The following is a 22,353-nucleotide window of genomic DNA, read 5'->3' on the forward strand; positions in this document are numbered from 1 at the left end:
CCCCGCGCGCGCGCGCGCCCTCCCTCCCCGCCTCCCCCACGTGCCCCTCCCCTCGCGCCCCTCCCGCGCCCTAGATCCACCGCCCGGCCGAGGGGGCTCAGTCCGCAGCCGCCGACGCCGCCGCCGCGCCTTGGCCTCGGTGCAGGCAGCGGCCGCCGCCGAGACAGCCGCGCGGGCGAGCATCCCCAGGCTGTAAGCCCGCTTTCTCTCCGCGTGTGCGTGCATGCGTGTGTGCCTCCCGCCCAGCGGGCCCGCGTCCCGGGGGAGCGGCTGCCCTCCTGCCCCGCCGCCGCCGGTCGCGGGCTGGCCCCCGGGGCGGGTATCTGGGGCCTCGGGCCTCGGCCGGCCGGCCGGCCGGGGACGGGGGCTGCGGGATGGCCGGCCGCGGGGTCCCCTCCTCTGCCCTCCCGCCGGTGCGTGCCTCAGCCTCCCTCGGGCTCTCGCCGCAGGGGTGGCGGGCGGAGGGGACCGGGAGCGCCTGGAGCTGGGGGAAGCGGGAGGGAGGAGGGGGCTCTCCCTGGTTTCCTCTGCGGAATGGTGGGGAGTGGAGAGAGAGGGAAGGGGTTCCCTGGGCTTTCTGCCCGAGGATGGCGGGCAGTGGGGGGAGTGGGGCGAGGTGGGGGGCACCTCTCGGTTTTCTCAACGAGGATAACCGGCTGGGAGAGAGGTAGACGGTGGGGAGAGCGGGTGAAGATGAAGTAGAGGGCTCCCCTCGGTTTCCTCCTCGAGGACGGGGAGGGAGTGAAGGGGAACCGGCCTCGGTTCGCACGACGAGGTGGGCGGGGGTGGGCGTGGGAGGGAGTGGAGGTGAGGGGCTTCCAAGGTTTGCTCGTCGGGGATGCTGTGGTGGGGAGGAGGGGGGAGCCGCGCTGGTTCTTCTCTAAGGGGATGGCGGGGGGAGGGTGTTGGCGAATGGGGGTGGGGGGAGGGGGGGTTTCAGCTCCAGCGCGAAACCTAGAGAAGCAGGAGGAAGGTTTTGTAACATGGGTTGAGCCTTAGAAGGTGGATTTTCAAAACTGCAGGGTGTGACCTTTCCGTCTCAGAAAGCGTGAAATCCCTACAAGGTGCCGTCTGTTCTAGGCTCTGGGAGAGAGGTTTCTGCTTTCGAAGTTTCTCTTTCTCTTCCATTCCTCGCGGCCTCTTCTCAGGCATCCAGGACTAGGTGGAGGTTTGGAAATCAGCAAGGAAAGATTGTGTGTGGTTCGTGTTCGGTGCTATATTATCTTCTGCGTTTGAGACTGTGCGGGATTCTCAGGTTTGTTTTGATTGCCCTTTACAATAAAAACCCTGTACCAGCGAGACCCCTTGGGAAAAGAAGAGAACAAGGTTTATTAGGGGGACTCCAGGTTTGGTTTTTTAATTTCCTGAAGTGCAAGAGATACGTCGTTGTAGCATTTTGCTTGGCTTTCAGAAGACGTAGTAATAGAATAAACGTATGTCTTTGCTGGAAGTCCCCTATATTCATTTAAATTACTCCATCGGGATTATCTGAGCCCCCTTTGATTTGAATTTGGAATAGATCCAGATTTCCTAATTGGAGCCATCATTTTGTAATTGCCTGTAATTCTTTCCTGGGTTATCAAATCTATGGCAAGCTTATAGAGCACCAGGAATAATTTTTTTTCGTTATCTTGATTAAGACAGTTTTAATGTAAATTTTATGTTGTTCTTTGGAAATGTGAACATTTGCAGAATAGCATACATTTAAATTATGAGCCCCTTGGAATTTTGCAAAGCCTTTCCCTCCCCAGCTAGTCTCCAGGAACAGAACCCTCCCCATTCTTTACACTGAGGAAGCAAGGGCTTCTGGGATGGTAGCTTTGCCTTTGGAAACTCATGCTCATATTTGCTTAGGAAGAATACATATTGAAAAGGTTTAGGCCTTTAATGTGGTGATGCTATACGTGCTTTCCCATTTTGGTTACATAAGGTTCCAATCTAGTCTTTACCTTCAGTCTTTAAAAATGCTTATTTAACATTTTTCAGAGCAAATATAATCTTTATGCAACAGGAAATTGGTCAGATACGCCATGATTTGTGTGAACCACCTACCAATAAGTATATAGTCTAAGACTACCATATGGATTCTGTAACCATATATGGTTTTTGAAATTCTAGGCTGCCATTCCCATATTGAATTTTTGGAGAAGGAAAGCGCTCTTTTGTTTTTTGGGTTTTTTTTAACCAAGTCTAGATTTTTGAGTGAAACTTTTAAAAAATGGTGTAAGATTTAAATTGGGAAAATTCCTCTTATATGATACCAGGAAATTGAAGCTAATTTAATATGGATCAAACTAATGGACCACTTAAACATGATAATTTACTTGTGTACTGGAAATGATAAACTGGAAATGTTTTAAGTGGAAATAGAGGTTTTGGTCTCAAAGGTGGACGAGAATGCATTTATTGTTTTTTATAAATTTATTTATTTTATTTATTTAGTTTTGGCTGTGTTGGGTCTTCGTTGCTGCACACGGGCTTTCTCTAGTTGCGGCGAGCGGGGGCTACTCTTCGTTGCGGTGTGCGGGCTTCTAATTCCGGTGGCTTCTCTTGTTGCAGAGCACGGGCTCTAAGTGCACAAGCTTCAGTAGTTGTGGTGCACGGGCTTAGTTGCTCTGCGGCATGTGGGATCTTCCCGGACCAGGGCTCGAACCTGTGTCCCCTGCATTGGCAAGCGGATTCTTAACCACTGTGCCACCAGGGAAGCCCCGAGAATGCATTTAAACACTATTATTTGCACCATTTCTAATGTTAATGTGATACCCATTCTATATACTGGGCAATGATCTTAAAATAATACTTTAAGAATACAATTTAAATCTGACTGTTTTTTTCTCTTATGAATAGAATGCTGAGAGTGGTGAAGTCTTTTGCAGAGAGAAGCGTGTGATGGTGGTGGGCCTTAAGTTTCTCTAGACAAAAAGAGTAAATGGAGTGTCTTTTGCGCAGCTTTTTAAGAACCTGTTGTTTGCCCTGCGGGACTGGAGAAGGGAAAAAAAAAGATAAGGAACCTTGAAAAATTAACAAAAATATGATCAGATATCTTTCTAAATATTCTTTAAATTTTTGCTCATATCCATTTGAAAAGTAATTTGTAAGTCAAGGCTTTGCGTAAGACATTGACTCTTACCTCTAAAGTTTTGACGTTAAAAAAACCAAAAAAACCGTTCACTGACGGATGGCAGCTAACCTCCTGAGGCTGATCCATCCCTGTTTTCCTGCTTCCACCTCCCGGCTGCCTCCTTGCCCTCTTGTGCCAGCAGCTTTGGCTCTTATAATCTTGCGGGAGTTGAACAAATGTTCGTGCTTGCTTGAACTTTGGGCCTTATCTGTTTGGCTGCTTTCCCCAACTTTTGCCTACAAAATTTTTTTGGTTAATTGAATTTTCCAGTTGTTTGGGTTTGGAGTAAAAGGGAGCAGACTGTAATTATTTTCTCTTAAAAGATCTTTTCTTTCAGCTCCTGTTGAACGAGAGCAAAGAAAGTTTCTTTTTTTTTTTTTTTCAACAGAGTACTTAATTAAGCAGAATATATGACCATTTATTTATTCAACCAACATTTACTGAGTGACCGCCTCTGTTGGAGGCTCTGTGCTAGGTGCTGGGATGCACAGTGGATAAGAAATGGCTCCTGCTTTCTGGTGCAGTTATTAAAATGAAAAATAGACAGTGAATTCGTTGTGAATAATCAAGAGTTGTCCAGAGTCTTTTGGACTTTAACATAGCACTTTATGTACAGTAAACATGCTTTAGCCATGCAAACAGGGGAGCCGTTTCTTTCCAGGGTATTAGTCACTGCATAAATTCCATCTCACCTTCCCAATGAAGACATACTTAGTTTGGGTAATAACATGGTTTATAAGTCATCTTAAGGTCAATGACCTTTTAACGTTTTATGTAACGTAATTAGGACATAGCAGATTCCTTGATATTAAAAGTTCAGCATTTTGTATGACTGTATAGAGTAGTGAAAAGATAACCAGGCCAGCATTCCTTCCTGTGACTTAAAGCAGCTTCTGACAGCAGATTGGGCCAAAAAATTTATTTTTCTATGGTCACGTTTGAATTACAGGTACTAATGAATGATGGAGCCCAGAGGAGTAGATAAGACTAAATGGCAGGGCGAGTAAACCTTTGTCCTCCTGCAGGGCTGCCTACCGAGGTGGCTGAGAATTCCCATCTGCAGAAAGTGCTAGACGAGTGGTTTTTAACTGGGGCAGTTTTGTCCCCTAGGAGACATTGAACAATGTCTGGAGACAGTTTTGGCAGTCACAGCTTGGGGTGTGTCTAGTAGGTAGAGGTCAGGCAAGGGGCTTAAACATTCTAGGATGCAAGAGGCAGTCCCCCGCACTGGAGAATCATCTGACCCAAATTGTCAATAGTGCTAAGGTTGATGTAATTTCCTCTATGAAATGCAGTAGAACTTAACTTCAGGAGAGTAGAGAACACTAACAGTGTCTTGATGTGACTGAGTTGTTGGCCAAGCTTACTTTACTAGTCTTTAAAGTGACTAGTACCTGAACATCGACCCAAATCATGAAGACCAATAGAAGCTACCATTTATGGTACTTAGCTCTGTGCCAGGCACCTGTATACATTGTCTAGTCTCTTCATTTTTAAATTAAGAACCAGGCTCAGAGAGGTAAAGTAATTTGCCCTCGGTTGCACAGCTGGGCACGGTTAGGAGACATCAAAATTAAGATTGTCTTACCCCTCAGAAGTTCATGGTTTTGAGCACAACGTCATACTGTCTCCCTTGCTGTGTGCTCTATTCAAAGTCTTAACAAAATTAAAATTACTACATGTGCTATATACCATTGAGTTTGCTGGAGAGTAATTAAAACCATGAACGTTAAACTTGATCATACTTGGAGTAAGTGGCCAGGAGTAGGGGGCGAAAGGGAACTGGTTACTCGAAGGCCTACGCTAGTTCTAGAAAATATGTGGGTTGAATTTACACCCATTATGTAATTTGATCCTCAGAGGAACTCTGCAAAGTGGTTATGATGCACATTTCATAGATGAGGCTAGTTAAGTAACTTGTCTAAGATTGCACAACTAATAAGCGGCAGAGTTGGGATTTGAACTTCAGTCGTGTGACTAAGCCACTGTCCCTGGCTGCTTGGTCTGGAGCTTGGTGTTGCTGAAGGGGAGTGAGGCGAGGACCCTGCTGCAGAGAGGTGAGTGACTGGTCCTGGGTAAAAAGTCGTTTCGGAGGTAATGTGTTGTAGACACAGATCACATCCGGGTGGAGAAAGGAGAGGTGAACTATAATGCTATACCTTCCTCAACTGAGGAGAATTCAGCTGAACGTGGAGTTTGTTCTAGAGATCTACCCTCACCGAGCCTGCAGTTGTCATTTTGGGGAACTTTATTGTCTATCTTCCTTGAAAATTGTACTTTTTATGGTGGTGAAGCTGGAAATTACCTAATTATGTTTATATCCTTTCCGCAGCTTACCTTCAACCTTTTTTGGACTGTCGTATAGAACTTAACAATGATAGCATTTAGTTTTGTAGTCTTTGTACACAATTTAAACATTTATTTTTGCTGTGGACGTTGTTTTTATAACAAGCGTCATCAAATTCAATATTTGTGTTTTCCATATGGGGGGTGTGTTTTGTTTTGACAGCTAAATATTTATTTTAACTTTTGATGTGTTGTGTTTTAGAGCATAGCAAGAGAAAAAAAAAAAAAACCAGCCCAATAGCAACCATATTTTGTCTGGAAAGCTTTTTTTTTTTTTTTTTTTTTTTTTGTGGGTAGAAGAAGTACCTCATGTTTCATTTCATTTACTTTAAACTGGAATTTTAAGGAATTTTAACCATGCTTCTCAAGGGCCAGGATGCTGGGAAAAAAAGTTATTTAGATAAAACGTATGTTTTGATTTCCACGTAGGACTGTGAGCCATAGATTCTGATTATAATAATAATGTCCTGATTCTGACTACAGCGGCCAGCCACTTGGGTAATCAACCACTGTGTGCAGACACGCATTGTGATACTGTCTGACTTCATATCACCGCCCCCCCGTGATTTTAGAGTAGACTTGAGAGATCTGGTAAAACTTGCAAGAATGCACTAATCCTTCTGAAAATCTATTTTTTAAATGGTAAGAGTGGTACTTTTTCATTGTAGGGAAATTTAGAAAATACAGACAAGCCTAAAGAAAATAAAAGTCAGTTATAATCCACCACCCAGAAGTTAGTGACAATGTTTTGTATTTCTTTGTTAAATGCAGTGATTTTTTTCATGGTGGACTCAAGTCCATTGCAGAATCTCCAACTTATAAGTGTAGTCTAAGGTTTTTTAAAAATTTTACCAAAAGATCCTCTGAATTACTGTCGCATCTCTAGATAGAAGTCATGGTCATGAAGAGTGAAATGGGAACGCCACCCGAGAGTTAGAGAATGATCATGTGGCCTCCTCATGTAAGCTCCTTAAAATTCTTTCTCCTCCAAGTTGAGTAGTAGAATTTCAGCGCTAGAAAGGGCTGTCAAGACCCCGCCCCCCTGCTTTGTTTTAGAGGTGAGAAAACTGAGGCTCAAAGGGGCCAAACACCTGATCCAAGGTCATGTGATGTGTTAATGTCAGAGTTCCAATTTGAAGTTTTAGGTCCTCCATACGTAGGTAAGTTTTAATTTCCTAATTAAAAACTCTTCACAGCCAGAACTTTTTGTTGGCTTGTCCCTCAAAAGAACAAGGTATTATGGTGAAAGTATATTAACTGTATACTGAAGGATACCAAAAAGGCCAATTTTTTCCTAATTTCAGAAAATGATCAAAACAGTTGTTTGCAGAAATTTATCATATTATTTGCTTTACTGAAATTGAATATTAGTGGTGGGGAGCCTCTTTTGTGCATCTAGCCTTTAATTTCCTCTGGCCTAGGGAGCAAGTACAAGTACCAAGGCCTATGGAATATGCATAGTCACAGAAATGCAGCAACGACTTCGTAAGAGTCTTTACACATACTAGCCTGAAAGACCCCAATTGGAGCCATCGCTGCATGAAAGTTTTCTTTTCCTTTATAAAACGAAATGTCTGTTAAAATTGTGGTAAAGTTCAAATTGTGGGAAAGAAATTGTAAAGTGCATTTGCTTCCAAACTCAGGAAGTTATGGCAAATGCTGGCACAAGCGCATGCGCGCGCACCCTCACATGCGGTCGTTGTTTTAAATCTGGCGCTGTTAAAAAAAAAATAAGTTCTTCAGCTTCCCGCCCTTTCTTTCTTCGCCCTCTTTGTGCTTTCTATAGCTGTGTGGGCCCCTCTCTCTTCGTGTCTCCTTTGCCTGGGTGTCTATTTTACTCTCAGGGTGACCTTTTTTCGGTCCAATGGACTCTACCCACTTTAATTTTTCCGGGCTCCAGAGTCGTCATCAAGTTTACCTGCCGCTGCGTCTTCCCCTTCCCGCATTTGCCAGTATTACAGTTACCCCCAACCTGGGCCAGCTCCGTTTTCCAGCCTAGGATGGTCAGGGAAGCTGCTCTCCAGAACAGGTGTCGGGTGAGATCTGGTGTCCCTTGATACAGAAATGTCACTGTTAGAATAGAATTCAACAAAATACATCTGGAGATTACATAGGCTGTGTACACATGTAAACCTGTGAACACAAAATCATCCCTTTTCTGTGGCCAGGGCTCCAGCAAACGCTAAAGCTACGTGAAATAATGAATATGGATCCTCACTGCCAAGGGCTTACTATTGGAACAAGTGAGAAAACTGTCCCCATGCCTATAGGGCTGTGCTGTGAAGTAGTTTCCCCTCCTGTTCCTCATTATTGCCTGCTAATGAATATGTGCATTGTCAGCGAGCCGCCAGCTCTTCCCAGCTTCCTGCAGCACACTGTACTGCTCTTCTGGTAATGGGTTTTGCTCTGTATTTAAACCAATGAGATTTGCTTGAGCTTCATTTTGGAGCTACTATGGGTGTAAAATACACAGATAGAAGATACACGTGTACCGGCTTTGTAAGTGCAGTGAAACCTAGGAAAAGAGAAGAGCAGTCAAAGTAAGTCTTGGTTGCCAGCACTCTACATTTTGTGGGATTTATATTTTATTCACGCACCTAAAAACTCTGGTTCTAGGGACAGGACAGGAAGAAAGATGCAGCCGTAGAGAATGGACTTGAGGATACGGGGAGGGGGAAGGGTAAGCTGGGACGAAGTGAGAGAGTGGCATGGACATATGGACACAACCAAATGTAAAATAGACAGCTAGTGGGAAGCAGCCGCATAGCACAGGGAGATCAGCTCGGTGCTTTGTGACCGCCTAGAGGGGTGGGATAGGGAGGGTGGGAGGGAGGGAGACGCAAGAGGGAAGAGATATGGGAACGTATGTATATGTATAACTGATTCACTTTGTTATAAAGCAGAAACTAACACACCATTGTAAAGCAATTATACTCCAATAAAGATATATTAAAAAAAAAAGCGAGTCATGTACCAGAATGTTCACTGCAGCTCTATTTACAATAGCCAGGACATGGAAGCAACCTAAGTGTCCAATGACAGATGAATGGATAAAGAAGATGTGGCACATATATACAATGGAATATTACTCAGCCGTAAAAAGAAACAAAATTGAGCTATTTGTAATGAGGTGGATGGACCTGTCTGTCATACAGAGTGAAGTAAGTCAGAAAGAGAGAGACAAATACCGTATGCTAACACATATATATGGAATTTAAGGAGAAAAATGTCATGAAGAACCTAGGGGTAAGACAGGAATAAAGACACAGACCTACTAGAGAATGGACTTGAGGCTATGGGGAGGGGGAAGGGTAAACGGTGACAAAGCAATAAAGAGGCATGGACATATATACACTACCAAATGTAAAATAGATAGCTAGTGGGAAGCAGCCGCATAGCACAGGGAGATCAGCTCGGTGCTTTGTGACCACCTAGAGGGGCGTGGGGTAGGGAGGGTGGGAGGGAGGGAGACGCAAGAGGGAGGGGATATGGGGATATATGTATGCATATATGTATGCATATAGGTGATTCACTTTGTTATACAGCAGAAACTAACACAACATTATAAAGCAATTATTCTCCAATAAAGATGTTAAAAAAATTAAATTAACAAACCAAAAATAAAACAAACCAAAAAAACTCTGGTTCTTACATATATTCAAAGCATAAAATGTTCCATAGACCTTCTAATCACAAGAATTTGCAATATCCACCGAGTTCTAAATGTGCTTTAGAACATGGGATAGATGGGAGTGTAGAGATGGGAGTGTAGAGATGTTACCGTCAAGGTTGTTTTGACGAGGATGGTACAAAAGTAAATTTCTCTACTCGATTAACAAGTTTTGTTATTCACTTTCACTTTTAGAGTGCGGATAAGGCTGCTTGGCTCCTGTCAGATTAAAAATGTGTGATTTATTAGGAAGAGGTTAAGGGCTGGTTTTTCACTGAATTTCTGCCGGGTCTAGTATTAGACTTTATTCTTGTTTGGGAAGCTGATGGCCAGCGTCTGTCTATAGACATAATCAATCATCTGTACTTTCGTGTGACCAGTTGAACTGAAGTAACAGGTGCCCCTCCCAGTTTTCTTAGAGACTAAAGCGTACACACACATACACACACACACATAAATTCCAAAAATTTTTGTATCACTAAGCCATAGTAGTGGATTTAGACATTTGAATTAACAAAAATTTATGTTTTTCAATAGTTTGTAAGAAACACCCTGTAAATAATGGTAGTTTCACATACTTAAAACGATTTTTATAAAAAGTCCTCAGGCAGATGGCTTCTAGAAGCTAAGGAGACACTTTAAGTTCCTTGTCAAAGGTTCTGTGTCTCCAGATGCCAGGGTCAGTTCAAATTTTCAAATTCTAGGCCCTTCCCTTCTAGGCCATAAGATGCAGAATTTTCCAGTGTAGTAAGCACACCTAACCACACTAAGGAAAGAAGCCAAGCAGCCCAGCTAATAGGAGGTGAAAATGCATACTCGCATCTACAGATAAAGCAGTCGGCCTTTGTTAGAGACACTTTTAAAATATCAAACCCTCCCCAATTTATTAAAGAATAATAGATATAATTGTATATAGTTAAAGTGTACCACATGGTACAATAAATAAATCTATTTTAAATAAGTTACAATAGATAGATGAGTTTGGGATGAACAGATACACACTACCGTATACAAAACAGAGGTTCGGCTGAGGGGAGGGACGCTTCAGGGAGAGGCTCAGCCACGGTCAGCAGGCTTGTTGCTTTTCTGGTCGCCACTCCCCCGGCCAGCCCGACAAGATGCGCCAGTAGCGCGGCACCGATTCCTCTCGCTCTGAGCAGCCTCACCCTTTATACCGGAAAGCTGGAGGGCACTGTGGGGAAAACAAAACAAGAAGAAAGTGGAGGAGGTGCTAGAAGAAGAGGAAGAAGAACAAGTGGTGGAAAAAGTTCTCGAGCGTCAAGTGGGAAAGGGCCAAGTGGAGCACCTCCTAAAGTGGAAGGGGTCCTCCGATGAGGACAGCACATGGGAACCAGTAGAAAACCTGGATCGCCCCGGCCTCATTGCCGAGTTCCTGCAGTCACAGAAAAAGGCACACGAGACAGCTAAATCAGAGGGAGGCAAGTGCAAAGCTGATTCTGATGTGTAAGATAAGGGGGAGGAGAGCAAACCAAAGAAGAAAGAAGAGTCAGAAAAGCCACGAGGCTTTGCCCGGGGTTTGGAACCAGAGCAGATTATTGGAGCTACAGACTCCAGTGGAGAACTCATGTTCCTGACGAAGTGGAAAAACTGATGAGGCTGACCTGGTCCCTGCCAAGGAGGCCAATGTCAAGTGCCCACAGGTTGTCATATCCTCCTATGAGAAAAGGCTGACGTGGCATTCCTACCCCTCGGAGGATGATGACAAAAAAGATGACAAGAATTAACTCTCCTGACTACCAGCCCCTGTCACATCTGACTGTGGGTTTCAAGTGGGGAAAGAAAGAGTTCTACTTGTCTTGACACCGTAGAGGGGGCTTGAGAAGATGTCCTTTGAAGAGCCAGTATAGTTTCTGTGCCCTACAGCAGCCCAAGTGCTTTAAAAACGCTCCATGCTGTATAGTTTGCACACCCATCCCAGTGGAGGGGAAGGACGGTCAGTGTTTCAAGACAACCCATTCTGAACTTTGCTGAGAAAAGCAAAGAGCCTTCTATGAAGGACAAAACTTGCAGAATGAGATGTGGGAGAGCAAAAGATACTGTAGATCTTCAAAGAGCATCTCCACAACCCACAGCCTTCTTCCCAATAGTGTTAACTCTGCATTTTTACAGCATAGCATGTATGTAGTTTTTGAGTATTACTGGTGTATTATTTGGGGCGGGAGGGATGAGATGGGAAAGAAGGGAGGTGGGTTAGGGTCATTTTTGTTAAAATTTGGGGCCTGATGGGGGAAGTGGTGAAACAAAGGAAAGAACAACTAATGATGATTTGGTTCTGTGTCCAGAATATTTCATCCTTTCAAAAAATGTCATTGGCAGCCTAAATGAGGACTGAGACACTGTTTAAAAGCTGTGAATGCCTGAAACTTAGAAGCCAACGTGTTCCCTGCCTGAGCTTAATGCTGTTCCCAACAAAGGACTAAGCCAGTTAAGAAGTTACCAAAGCTGTGGTCTGTGGGATGGAAACTGGTTGAGGAGGAAAAGTCTTATTGGAGTGTATATGCAGGCAGGTCATTCTGTCTTAGAGGTGCTAATTCTTGAAATTGACAAGAAGACCCTTTCTTTTCCAGTTACGAAGTTATAAATGTCAGCTTCTCCACCCAAGCCACTGGCTGAAGTATTTGGGGAAGGGCAGAGGGTGGTATAGGAGGTGGGAGAGTAGGGAAAGGCAAGGGCCGATGCTCTTAGAGTGGAAAACTCTTGGAGCCTCTGTTTTTTGAACTTTGAAACCATTGGTGGCAGGGTTCAGTCACTGACAGCACAAATTCACTGAATCACTTCAGGAGTTGAATGATTTCTGAAGCCCTGGTCTCAGGAGAAGATTAAACTTTCATACTGGGGCAGTGGTTCACTTTAAAACAAAACAATTTTTTTTTAATCCTAAGAATTAACTAAAACCCAAAATGCTGTCTTGAATCATGAGATCCATCAGTTCTTGACATCGTCTAGACCTGCATCTAGAACTCCACTGTAAAATCATTTTAGGCATGTGTTAGGTTTCTGTGAAAACTTTTGTTTAACTGTTAAACTTCATACCAACACTGTCAGTTTTTGTCTTAATGAAAGTATAGATTTATAAAAAAACACACTAAAAACAAAATAGATAACAAGGACCTACTGTATAGCACAGGGAACTATATTCCATATCTTGTAATGGAAAGGCATCTGAAAAAGAATAGATATATTCATATATGGATAAGTGAATCACTTTGCTGTGCACCTGAAACTAACACAACATTGTAAATTAACTATACTTCAATTTAAAAAATGGTTTAAAAAATAACAAGAAAATAGAAAAAAATGAAGTGTACAATGTGATGATTTGATACACGTGTACACTGTGGAATGATTATCAAGATGATTTAATACCCACTGTATGGAGTATCATTTATGTACAGTAAACTGCATCCAGTTAAGGCATACAACTTCACAAGTTGCGGCAGAGGCATAGAGCCTTTTGCAGCGCATCCTTCCCCAGGCAACCACTGATCTGCTTTTGTGTGAGAGCTGCTTTCTATAAACTGAGATTTGAAAGTTTCTGGATCTTTCTCAATCCAAAGACGAGCTCTAAATCCAGAATGCTGTTTTCTTCTCTATATTTAAGATCAAATAATGTGACAAGGAGATTCCAGGTTTGACTTCTTAGAACCTTTCCCTGGTGGCCTAAAGGCGAGTACTGAAGATTTTGCCTGCAAGTAAACCACAGTCTCTTCATTGAATAGCCTCATTACATACTTGGATTGAAGGGAAATCAGAACCAAGAGAGAAACAATCCTGATAAAACAGAGAAGCAGTATATGTTCTTCTGAAGTAGGTAGGGTGAGATGTCAGATCCCCCAAGGACAGGACAAATAAACTAATTTGAATTTTGCTTCACACTTATTCATAAATTAAAAATGAAAGCATCAGAATAAATGTTTTACACCTGTAGGTCTATACCTCCAGCTAGTGTGTGTATGTAATCATCATTCAGGAATAACCCTATCCCTAGAGCCTTCCAAAAGATTTGAAATGGGTTTCAGAGGGAATTTTCAGTGGATGGAAGGTGTACCATCTTTACACACTTAACGTGCAAAGCCGGCTTTTAACATGCTGAATGTTGCTTTCCCATTGATATATTCAGTTGAATGAATGATTAGGCAATTTAAGGGCTAGAGTGTTGAGAGGCACTTTGTCCCTTCCTCACTCACCCCCTCAAAATAATTCCTGTCACCGTCCTTTTATGTCTAGCTGGCTCTCCTTTCCATTGCTGCCACTCTGTCCTGCATCTCGTGTCCATCTGCCACTCCCGATTTCGACTGTTTCTGCCCGTCCCTGCTTTCCTTTCCCAGTTTTCTTCCTCCTCTTTTCTGTCTCCCGATGCTACTTCTCTTACACTGCTCTGCTTTCTCATGACAAAGCTGTTTTTTAAACATCTCCAGACCAAGTCATCAGCAGACTAATTCCAACATGTCAGATGTCATCTTGGAGACTGTTTTTCTTACTTTTTGTTTTGTGGTCCAAGAATTTCTTCAGACTCGTTTTTTTGGGGCCATACTGGAGGTCTGAGAGTTGTGAATGGTTGGTTTTCACATAATCAGAGTTGAATATGTTTGCAGGGCTATGTTATAGTCAGTCTTTGAAACCATGAATCACTGAAAAGAAATGAATGATGTACATTACAGCGTTCCTGTGAAACTTGCCTTTACAAAGCTACAGCAATTAAAATGGTCTTGAGGTAAGGAGATTTATTGCTCCTCAGAAGGTACTGGAAACGTTTTTTTGGTTTGGTGTTTTTTTGTTTGTTTGTTTTTGGCCACACCACGCGGCTTGTGGGATTTTAGTTCCCCTACCAGGGATCAAACCCAGGCACTGGGCAGTGGAAGTGTGGGAGTCTTAACCACTGGACCGCCAGGGAATTCCCGGAAAGGGTTGGGTTTTTTTGTTTTGTTTCAAAAAACAAAAAACTTCAGCATCTGTCAAAATCTATGGAATGCACAGCAGAAAGAATGAACCCTAATGTAAACTATTGACATTAGTTAATAATAATGTATCAGTGATAGCTCATCAACTAAAAAAAATACAGTAATGCAGGATATTAAAGATAGAGGAAACTGGGAAGGAGGTATTGTGGAGGTATGTGGAAAATACTTTCTGCTCAGTTGTTCTGTAAATCTAAAACTGCTTTTAAGAAATCTATTTTAAATCTATTATTTTTCACTTGGGATTCAGAAAGACAATGAATATATCAGTCACTTTTTATTATTAATTTGTAGATAAAAGCGCAGTGTTTGCTTTTACGTACTAGTAATGTAAGAGAAGTGTCTCTTCGTGAGTGCTGTAACTTGTACTGTGGGTCCCCTGAATAGTGAAAATGTGATTTCCCGGGAGAGCTGCCCAGCGCTGTTCACCACTGTCTGGTTGCACAAGAGTTACTGAGCAGGTTAGTGTGAGCACTGCGTCGGGACTTTGTCTGCCACCACTGGGGCATCGTGCCATCTTTGTGGTGGAGTGGAGCCCCGGGCTTGACAAATTCCGTGCCCTACAACCCAGTGAGCCCTTTTTTGACCCTTGCATTTGTGGTATCACTAGCAACAGTGACAATCGGTGAGCTCATGCCAACGCTTGCAGCCAATATCCAGGTCAGAGTTTGATTGCTTTCGGCCAAAGGCTGTTGCTTGGCTTGTAGTAGCATGGACCTGGGACCAGAACCTCTGGGCAATTACTCAGCATGGCCAGTGTGACAGTAAAGCCATGTGAAAAGATGAGGTCTTTTAAGGTCTTATTGCCAGTGGTTTCTGTATACTGGAACTGGGTGATTCTTTCTTTTTGACCTGGGTGATTCTTACGAGCAACTACAAGTACATGTTGCTTCCTTGAGTTGGCTGTGTAAACAGAACGTTCTCTGTAGGCGTTAGTAGGTGGGGGGGGGGGGGGTCAAGCCTGAGAAGGACATTGAGGCTGAGGGAGACAAGCAAACATTAGGATGGTGTTAAAGTCACTGGAAGAGGAAAAATTGAGAAAGCATCAAGAGTTGGAATATAAATGATGGCAGTGAAGGAATCAAGGAATGGATGTCTTGGGGATATGGTTGTTCACGGAATGCGTCCATCAGGTCTGTGATTAGACCCAGAGTCAAAAACTTCATACAGTTAGCTGCGAAAATACTCATGAAGGGGGGAGTTGGTTATAGAGGTCACCTATTTAACTTATTAAATTTTATTGTATATCGGAAGAAAACTTTTAATGTATGGATCTGTTACGTATGCTCATTGTTATACCTGTTATTAGAGAAGGGGAAAGAGGAGACAGAGAGAACCTCTCCCTTGAGCCACAGTCCATGATGGAGGCTGGGGATTCCAGTTTGGCTGCCAAGGTCACGGGTTACTGTGGGCTGGTGGTGAACCAAGTGGTGGCACAGCCGCTGCATTCCTTGTGCTCACGTTCACGACTGACACCAGGTTCTGTGAGCTGACATGATTGTACAGCACTTCCTGTCCATTGTAGAGGCGGCAGAAGTCACCAGAGCATCCTGTGTTTGCCCCGCAGGTGTAGACAGGCCCGGTCAGTCAGGAGGCCGGGCCCAGTCATGCTCCCCTCAGCCAGGCTGCTGGAAATAGCTCGAAGGCCTGCGGAGGTGCAGTGGCGATGGCAGGCAGGGCGGGTGTGTCACACCGTCCTCTTGCCCCCCGTTGCTCACCCAGTCGCCGCTCGCTGCCCTTCGGCTGCTCTTCATCTCCCTTCCCCTCTATCTCCTGTTTACCCTTGATTCAGTTACTTGTGGATTTTCTGTGAAGGAACAAGGAGGCAGGACCTCAGCACCAAAAAGTCAGGGGCCCTTGGCTGAAGCCGTCCAGCCCAGACCTCGCCCACTGCCGGGCTGTTACAGCTGCGTGGGCCTGTTGGGTGTCACATGGAACTTGGGGTACTTGTAAAAGTTTCTGACATATAACTTGAAAGTTGATTTGTGTCACCTTATAAACTTATCGCTCCTTCCACTTTTAAAACCCTATAATTTTCCTTTACATGTGTGTGATTGTCCCTATAGCAGACACTGGCTGCGTGCATGCCGATGTGAAGGATTTATTCTGCGGCTAATTGATGGGAGCAGGGCCGCCCAGTGGCCAGCACGTAAGGAAACAGTTCATAGGGTACCAAAGGCAGCTTCTAGAGTATGAGTCCGAACACTTCCTCAAATGAAAGCAGCAAACGTTTACTGACTGCTTGCTCTGTGTGCTAGATGCTGTGGGGGACGTCAAAAGCAAAAAGGATCTCTTCAAGGAAGGAACATCCATTCTAATTGGGATTAGAGGATGTGGTGGGAAGAGTACTGCGCTGAGAGGGAGGAGGAGGGAGTCGGGAGTGTTGAATCCTGGCCCAAGTTCTACCGATAACCATCTGATCCCTGGGCAAAGTACTTCCCCTCAGTACTTACTTTATAAAAAGGGAATCGGACTGGATAATCCCTAAGACTTTCTATAGATTGGTTCACGAACAAATGGGCTCAAAAGGTAAACAACAGTACAAGGCAGTAATAGGATTCCAGAAGACGGTACCTTCTCCTTTGCCAGATGAAGTATGCAGATGATAGTCACTGTTATGTGTAAATGATATATATATTTATACTGTATAACTATACTAGTTATGACTATAGACCAGTATTTCTCAAAGTAGGGTCCTTGGACCAGCAGCATCAGCATTACCTGGGAGCTCGTTAGAAATGCAGATTCAGGGGCCCCACCCCAGACCTACTGAACCAGAAGCACTGGGAATGCAGCTCAACACTTTGTGTTTTAATAATCCCCGCCCCCCCCGGAGGTTGTCACGCCCACTGAACTTTGACTGTGGGCTCTAGGAATTCGGGGCGGCGGTTCTCAAACGTGGCTGCCCATTACATTCCTCTGGGGGAACACGGGGGGCACCGAGACGTTACTAGTTGCTCTGGCTCCCCAGGGGCAGCCAACTTGAGGATCACTGGTGTAGGGACGGTGGCGTGCACCCGAGCGCCTGTTACTCGGTAGGGGTGACAGAGCTCAGAGGCACGGAGTCAGCCAGAACCAGAGCTGAGTGTGGGAGAAGGGGAAAAGTGGGTTCGAGTATGACTGGAAGGCCTTGAATTTCATGCTAGAAATTTGGCCTTCAGATTACAATGGAGGAAAGTTGGGGGGAAAGGGAGTGAGCCGTTCAAGGTGGTACATTCGAAAGGTGATTCTGGCGGTTCTACGAAGACGGGAGTGCGTCCGTAGTCGGGAAGTCTGGTGAAGTAGTCTAGGTGTGAAGTAATCATGAACCAAATTGCGAATGTAGAAATGTGATTAGAAGGAAGAAAAAGTAGGAAAGCTCTCTTGCAGGACAGATGGCTAGGATTTGGTGATAGCTGTGGGGTGAAGGCAGGGTTAGAATGAGGCTTTGGCTCAGGAGTTCCTCTCTTCTGGGACAGCCAGTGCTCTCCAGATGCAGCGATCAGAATGGTCACGTTTTACGCATCTGTACTTATCCTCTGTCCCTCATTGCTTTGATTTTGGAGTTCTAATTTGGGGGGTGTGTATTCCCCAGTGACTTATAGAAAGACACAAATTATAGTCGTCCACAAAGCTACTCATGGTCATCGGGGCCGGGGGGGGGGGGGCGGAATCCTGTTTCTCTTGATGAAAGAATGCTTGGAGTTGTGGGAAAGTTGTAAACTTGGCAATGACTAATTCAAGCCTATCAGTCAATTAAGTGAATTTTTATTTTATCATTTGTTTTATTTGGGAACCGTTGTAATAGTCACTGAAAGAACATCAATCTCCATATTTTTAAAACAAAACGAAAATACCATTGAACATTAGGGCAAAGGGCAAGAATTTCGAGGTTTTACCTTTTGACTTTAGCAAATGTTTGCTGCTCCATTTTTCTTGCTGGATTTCACCATTTAATTTGCTTTTGGTTTGGGGCTTTTGGGGTTTTTTTTTTTTTGCATTGTTCCTACTTGTTCCTCATGCCTGATCATTTTAGTTCCCTTTATTCTGTCATTGATGGCTTTTTTATTCCTAAGTATTCTTAATGTTTTAGTTTTTTGTTTGTTTTTCTCCTTTTCTTTAGTCTTATAAAGCTCATTAGCCAGCAGTTATGTAAAGACATACGCAGAAAACACGTACAGTCTGGGTTTTTTTTAACCTTTTGACCCCTTCACCCATTTCCCCACCCCCTGCCTCTGGCAACTGCCAATCTGTTCTCTGTACCGATGAGCTTGTTTTTTGTTTTTAAATTTTTAGATGCTGTGTATAAGAGAGATCATGCAGTATTCGTCTTTCTCTGACTAATTTCCCTTAACATAATGCCCCGGAGGTCCATCCATGTTGTTGCAAATGGCAAGATTTCCTTCTTTTTATGTCTGAGTAGCATTCCATTGCATAAACATGTACTGCATCTTCTTTATCCATTCATCCATTGATAGGAACGTGGGTTGTTCCATATCATGGCTATCGTAAGTAGTGCTGCAGTGAACATGGGGGTGCAGATATCTCTTTGAGTTAGTTTCTTTGGATAAATACCCAGAAACAGAATTGCTGGATTATATGGTAGTTCTATTTTTTAATTTTCAGAGGAACCTCCATACTGTTCTCCATAGTGACTGCACCAACTAACATTCCCACCAACAGTGTAAGAGGGTTCCTTTTTCTTTACATCCTTGCCAACACTTGTTATTTGTGGTGTTTTGATAATAGCCATTCTGACAGGTGTGAGGTGGTATCTCATCGTGGTTTTGATTTGCATTTCCCTGATGATTAGCGATGTTGAGCATCTTCTCATGTACCTGCTGGCCATGTGTTTGTTCTTTGCGAAAATGTCTATTCAGCTCCACTGCCCATTTTTTAAATTGGATTGTTTATTTTGCCATTGAGTTGTATGAGGTCTTTGTATATTTTGGATACTAGTTCCTGATCAGATACATGATTTGCAAATATTTTTCTCCCATTCCGTAGGTTGCCTTTTCATTTTGTTGATCATTTCCTTTGCTGTGCAGAAGCTTTTTTATTTGATGTGGTCCCACTTGATTATTTTTGTGTTTGTAGCAAAAGTATTCTTCATGTTTTAGTGTGCCAGTTAAAAAGGAACGCGTGTATTTTTATTTCTTATCCCCCCTTTGTGACCACAAATTCTTTAAATTTGCATCCAGAAATGGCCCATTGAAATTTCTCCTTAGAGCTTATTGGGGGCCTGGTGGGCACACTGCTTACCTTTCATCCTTTTGTTAGTTTACAGGTTGTGCCGTATCTGGAAGGAGAGACCTTTTATTACTAGTTGCAAACCTGTAACAGCACATTTGATATTTTAAAGCGTTCCATATATTCCAATGCAATATTTTAAAATGGTCACCACTCTAACTTTGGAAAAGTTGTGCACTTTTTAGTTTTCTGAAGGAACTATAAAAATCTAAGGATGAATCTAGAAGGATCACAACTTGAAATGGGTAGTATATCTAGTAGATACCTTTTAAAAAATATAACCTCTCTTTTCCCAGACTGAGTAAAGATAAAACCTTTCTCTTTGCAAATTTTGAAGAATATTATATCATATAAAATAATAGATGTAGAAACTTGTGTGGAATAAATGGTCTTCCAGACATAGTATAGAGTATACTATACTCAGTCTAAGGACACAAAATTACACTTTATTATATCTCTATAACATAATATCCTCTTGGATTTTGTTTATTAAGTTAATGTGCTGGTAAAGACTCGATGATATTGCAGATCCTGATTATGTTGAAATTATTAAAATGAGGCATCTTTTATCTGAACCATTTATTTATACCAATTAATTATTTTGCCGGGTAAGAGCCACTTTATCAGTTCTTCTGCTAAAGGAAAGAAGTCAGTGGCCATCTCGTTTGTATTTCCTGTTGCATGTTATGGCAACATTTCAAGTGTGTTTCTGGATGGTGCAAATGCCGATGTCTCTAACGACCATAGCAGCGTAAGCATTTGAATCGAAGCAGGATAAATGAGAAGTCTAAGCGGCTGCTCAGTACCATCACAACTGTACCTAATTAAGAAGATATTTGGGGTTCACTGCTCTTTGGTTTCTTAGGTAGGAGAGAATATTCTGAAGGACATGATTAAGGAATGGTTACCATGACAATCGCATTCAAAGAGTTAGAGGAGACAGTGAATCTGTGGGGCTCATCCATTTTGATTGATTCAACGGGTCTTTTAGATTCATTCAAACAGCTGTTGTCTCTGGATTTTATTTTCCACGTAATTCACCCAATTGATTGGTGATTTGGGGATCATTTAAGCTTGGCTGTCCATAGTGATAGGACTGACAGTGTCTGTGACCAAAATACCGTTGTTAAACCTGAAGGAGAATGATTGTGTGTGTTAAATGTCACTAGAACACAGCTTCTGGCTTCTGGAATAACATAAATGGTTTGTCTAATTTCACTTATTAATTCTGTCAGGGTGGGATAAGATTAACGTGATTTATTTTAAAGCATGACTGACCCCAAAGTGTTTGGGTTTTATTTTGGATTACTTTGCTGTCATCACATTTTACCCAGTGTGTTTGGCTGCTGTTCTGTTTTTACTCTTTGACTTGCGCAATATCATCAACGCAATTTGTGTTATGTCTGGTCGGAGCCACAGTTACACACTGCAGATTGAAAAGTGTACTCTACGGCTCTGAGTGCCTTTATCCCCAACTCAGTGTTAAGCGGGACACAGTAACGTGAACTGGACGTAGAAATGCTGTTACAATCTTGCTGTACGTTTTCATCTCTCTTTGTGGGCTAGTTCCTGATGGTCAAACTCTGAACTGTGCAACTCAAGACTCCTCTGGCAGGGGCCCAAGTTGGACCCCCATGCGAGAGCTCTGCCTGCTCAGCCTTTGGGCCTTTCTCTCTCCTGCCCTCTAGAGGCCATCAGGGAATATGACATTCAAGGACTTCCTCTGCGAGGGAGAGCCGGCATCTTGGTGCGGTTACTAGATGCCAAGTTCTCTGGCCTCCCCCGGCCCCATCAAAGCCTGAATTTGCAGAGGTAGGGAGCAGACAGAGAGAAGGAAGGGAAGGTACTGGCCGGGTTGGGGTCTCAGGGAGGAAGCTCTTCTGGTTCTTTAGAGAACGGGATTCCTTCAAGTAGAGCCCAGCATGTATCAAATCCATCTCTAGGAAAAATTGGTTCTGGAAGGGTGAGTAAAATGGACTAGTATAATAAGGCTGGAGTGTGATGGATTCAGGTTCAAAGTTTAAGTCGGGTTCGATCTAAGTAGGGGTATATTTGGGGCCAGGTATCTGAGGCAGCATATGAAATGGTTATCCAATTTTGATAACCTTTTCACTCTGCGCCTGCTGGAATAGTAGTGTTAATTATATATCTGATATTCGGTGAGTACCTTGTATGCGTGAGGCCTTGTTAAGTGCTTTATATGCACTGCCCTGTTGCCACCTTACAGCCTCTCTGTGAGGTCAGCTAACATGAGGTTCGCAGAGGTTGTACAGTTAATATGAGGCGGGGCCAGTATGTGAACCCAGGCAGCCTGACTCTGGCGCCCTTGCTATGAACAGCTGCGCCATGCTGCATTCTCCCCGCAGCTGCATGAAAGGGTGTGGCACCTTCTAGAAACTGAGTTCTGTGTGAGTGGGGTGTGGGTGGTGGGAGAAGAGACTTAGCCAAGGCTTTTGTGTGTACATACCGTGCTGAGTCCCGGGAGATAGAAGAGAAAGCAGGGATTTCTGTCCCTGTCACCAAGAAACTTAAAGTCCTGTAAGACAAATGAGGTATAATATAAAACCAATGCTGCATTATTCATATGATAGAATAAGAAAATATTATCTCTACTTAAGTATAGGTGGGAAGGGGACTGGAAGGTATTCTATTGGAGTCAGTCACTTTCAAGCATTTGCTTTTGAAAGTTAGCTCTTTGTCGCTGGCACAAATTTGCCTTCCTCTGGGCTTTTTTTTTTTTTTTTTTTTTTTTGCTGTACGCGGGCCTCTCACTGTTGTGGCCTCTCCCGTTGCGGAGCACAGGCTCCGGACGCGCAGGCTCAGCAGCCATGGCTCACGGGCCCAGCCGCTCCGCGGCACGTGGGATCTTCCCAGACCGGGGCACGAACCCGCGTCCCCTGCATTGGCAGGCGGACTCTCAACCACTGCGCCACCAGGGAAGCCCCTTCTGGGCTTTTGATCTGGCGGACAAGACCCCTGTCCCTATAGTCAGCGGACTTGTCCATTTC

At 43.6% G+C, this 22,353-nt stretch overlaps 1 pseudogene across 1 annotated transcript; it reads left to right on the forward strand.

The window, feature by feature from the left end:
* The first annotated feature begins 223 nt into the window (after nucleotides 1–223).
* On the forward strand, nucleotides 224–10,882 carry LOC309839443 (chromobox protein homolog 1-like; annotated as a pseudogene). The gene is made up of 2 exons: nucleotides 224–537; nucleotides 10,298–10,882. The product of its transcript is annotated as a chromobox protein homolog 1-like (transcript).
* The last annotated feature ends 11,471 nt before the right edge of the window (nucleotides 10,883–22,353 follow it).

Source organism: Grampus griseus (genome assembly GCF_964374135.1).
Source record: "Grampus griseus genome assembly, chromosome: X".
In the NCBI taxonomy this organism is placed as follows: domain Eukaryota; kingdom Metazoa; phylum Chordata; class Mammalia; order Artiodactyla; family Delphinidae; genus Grampus; species Grampus griseus.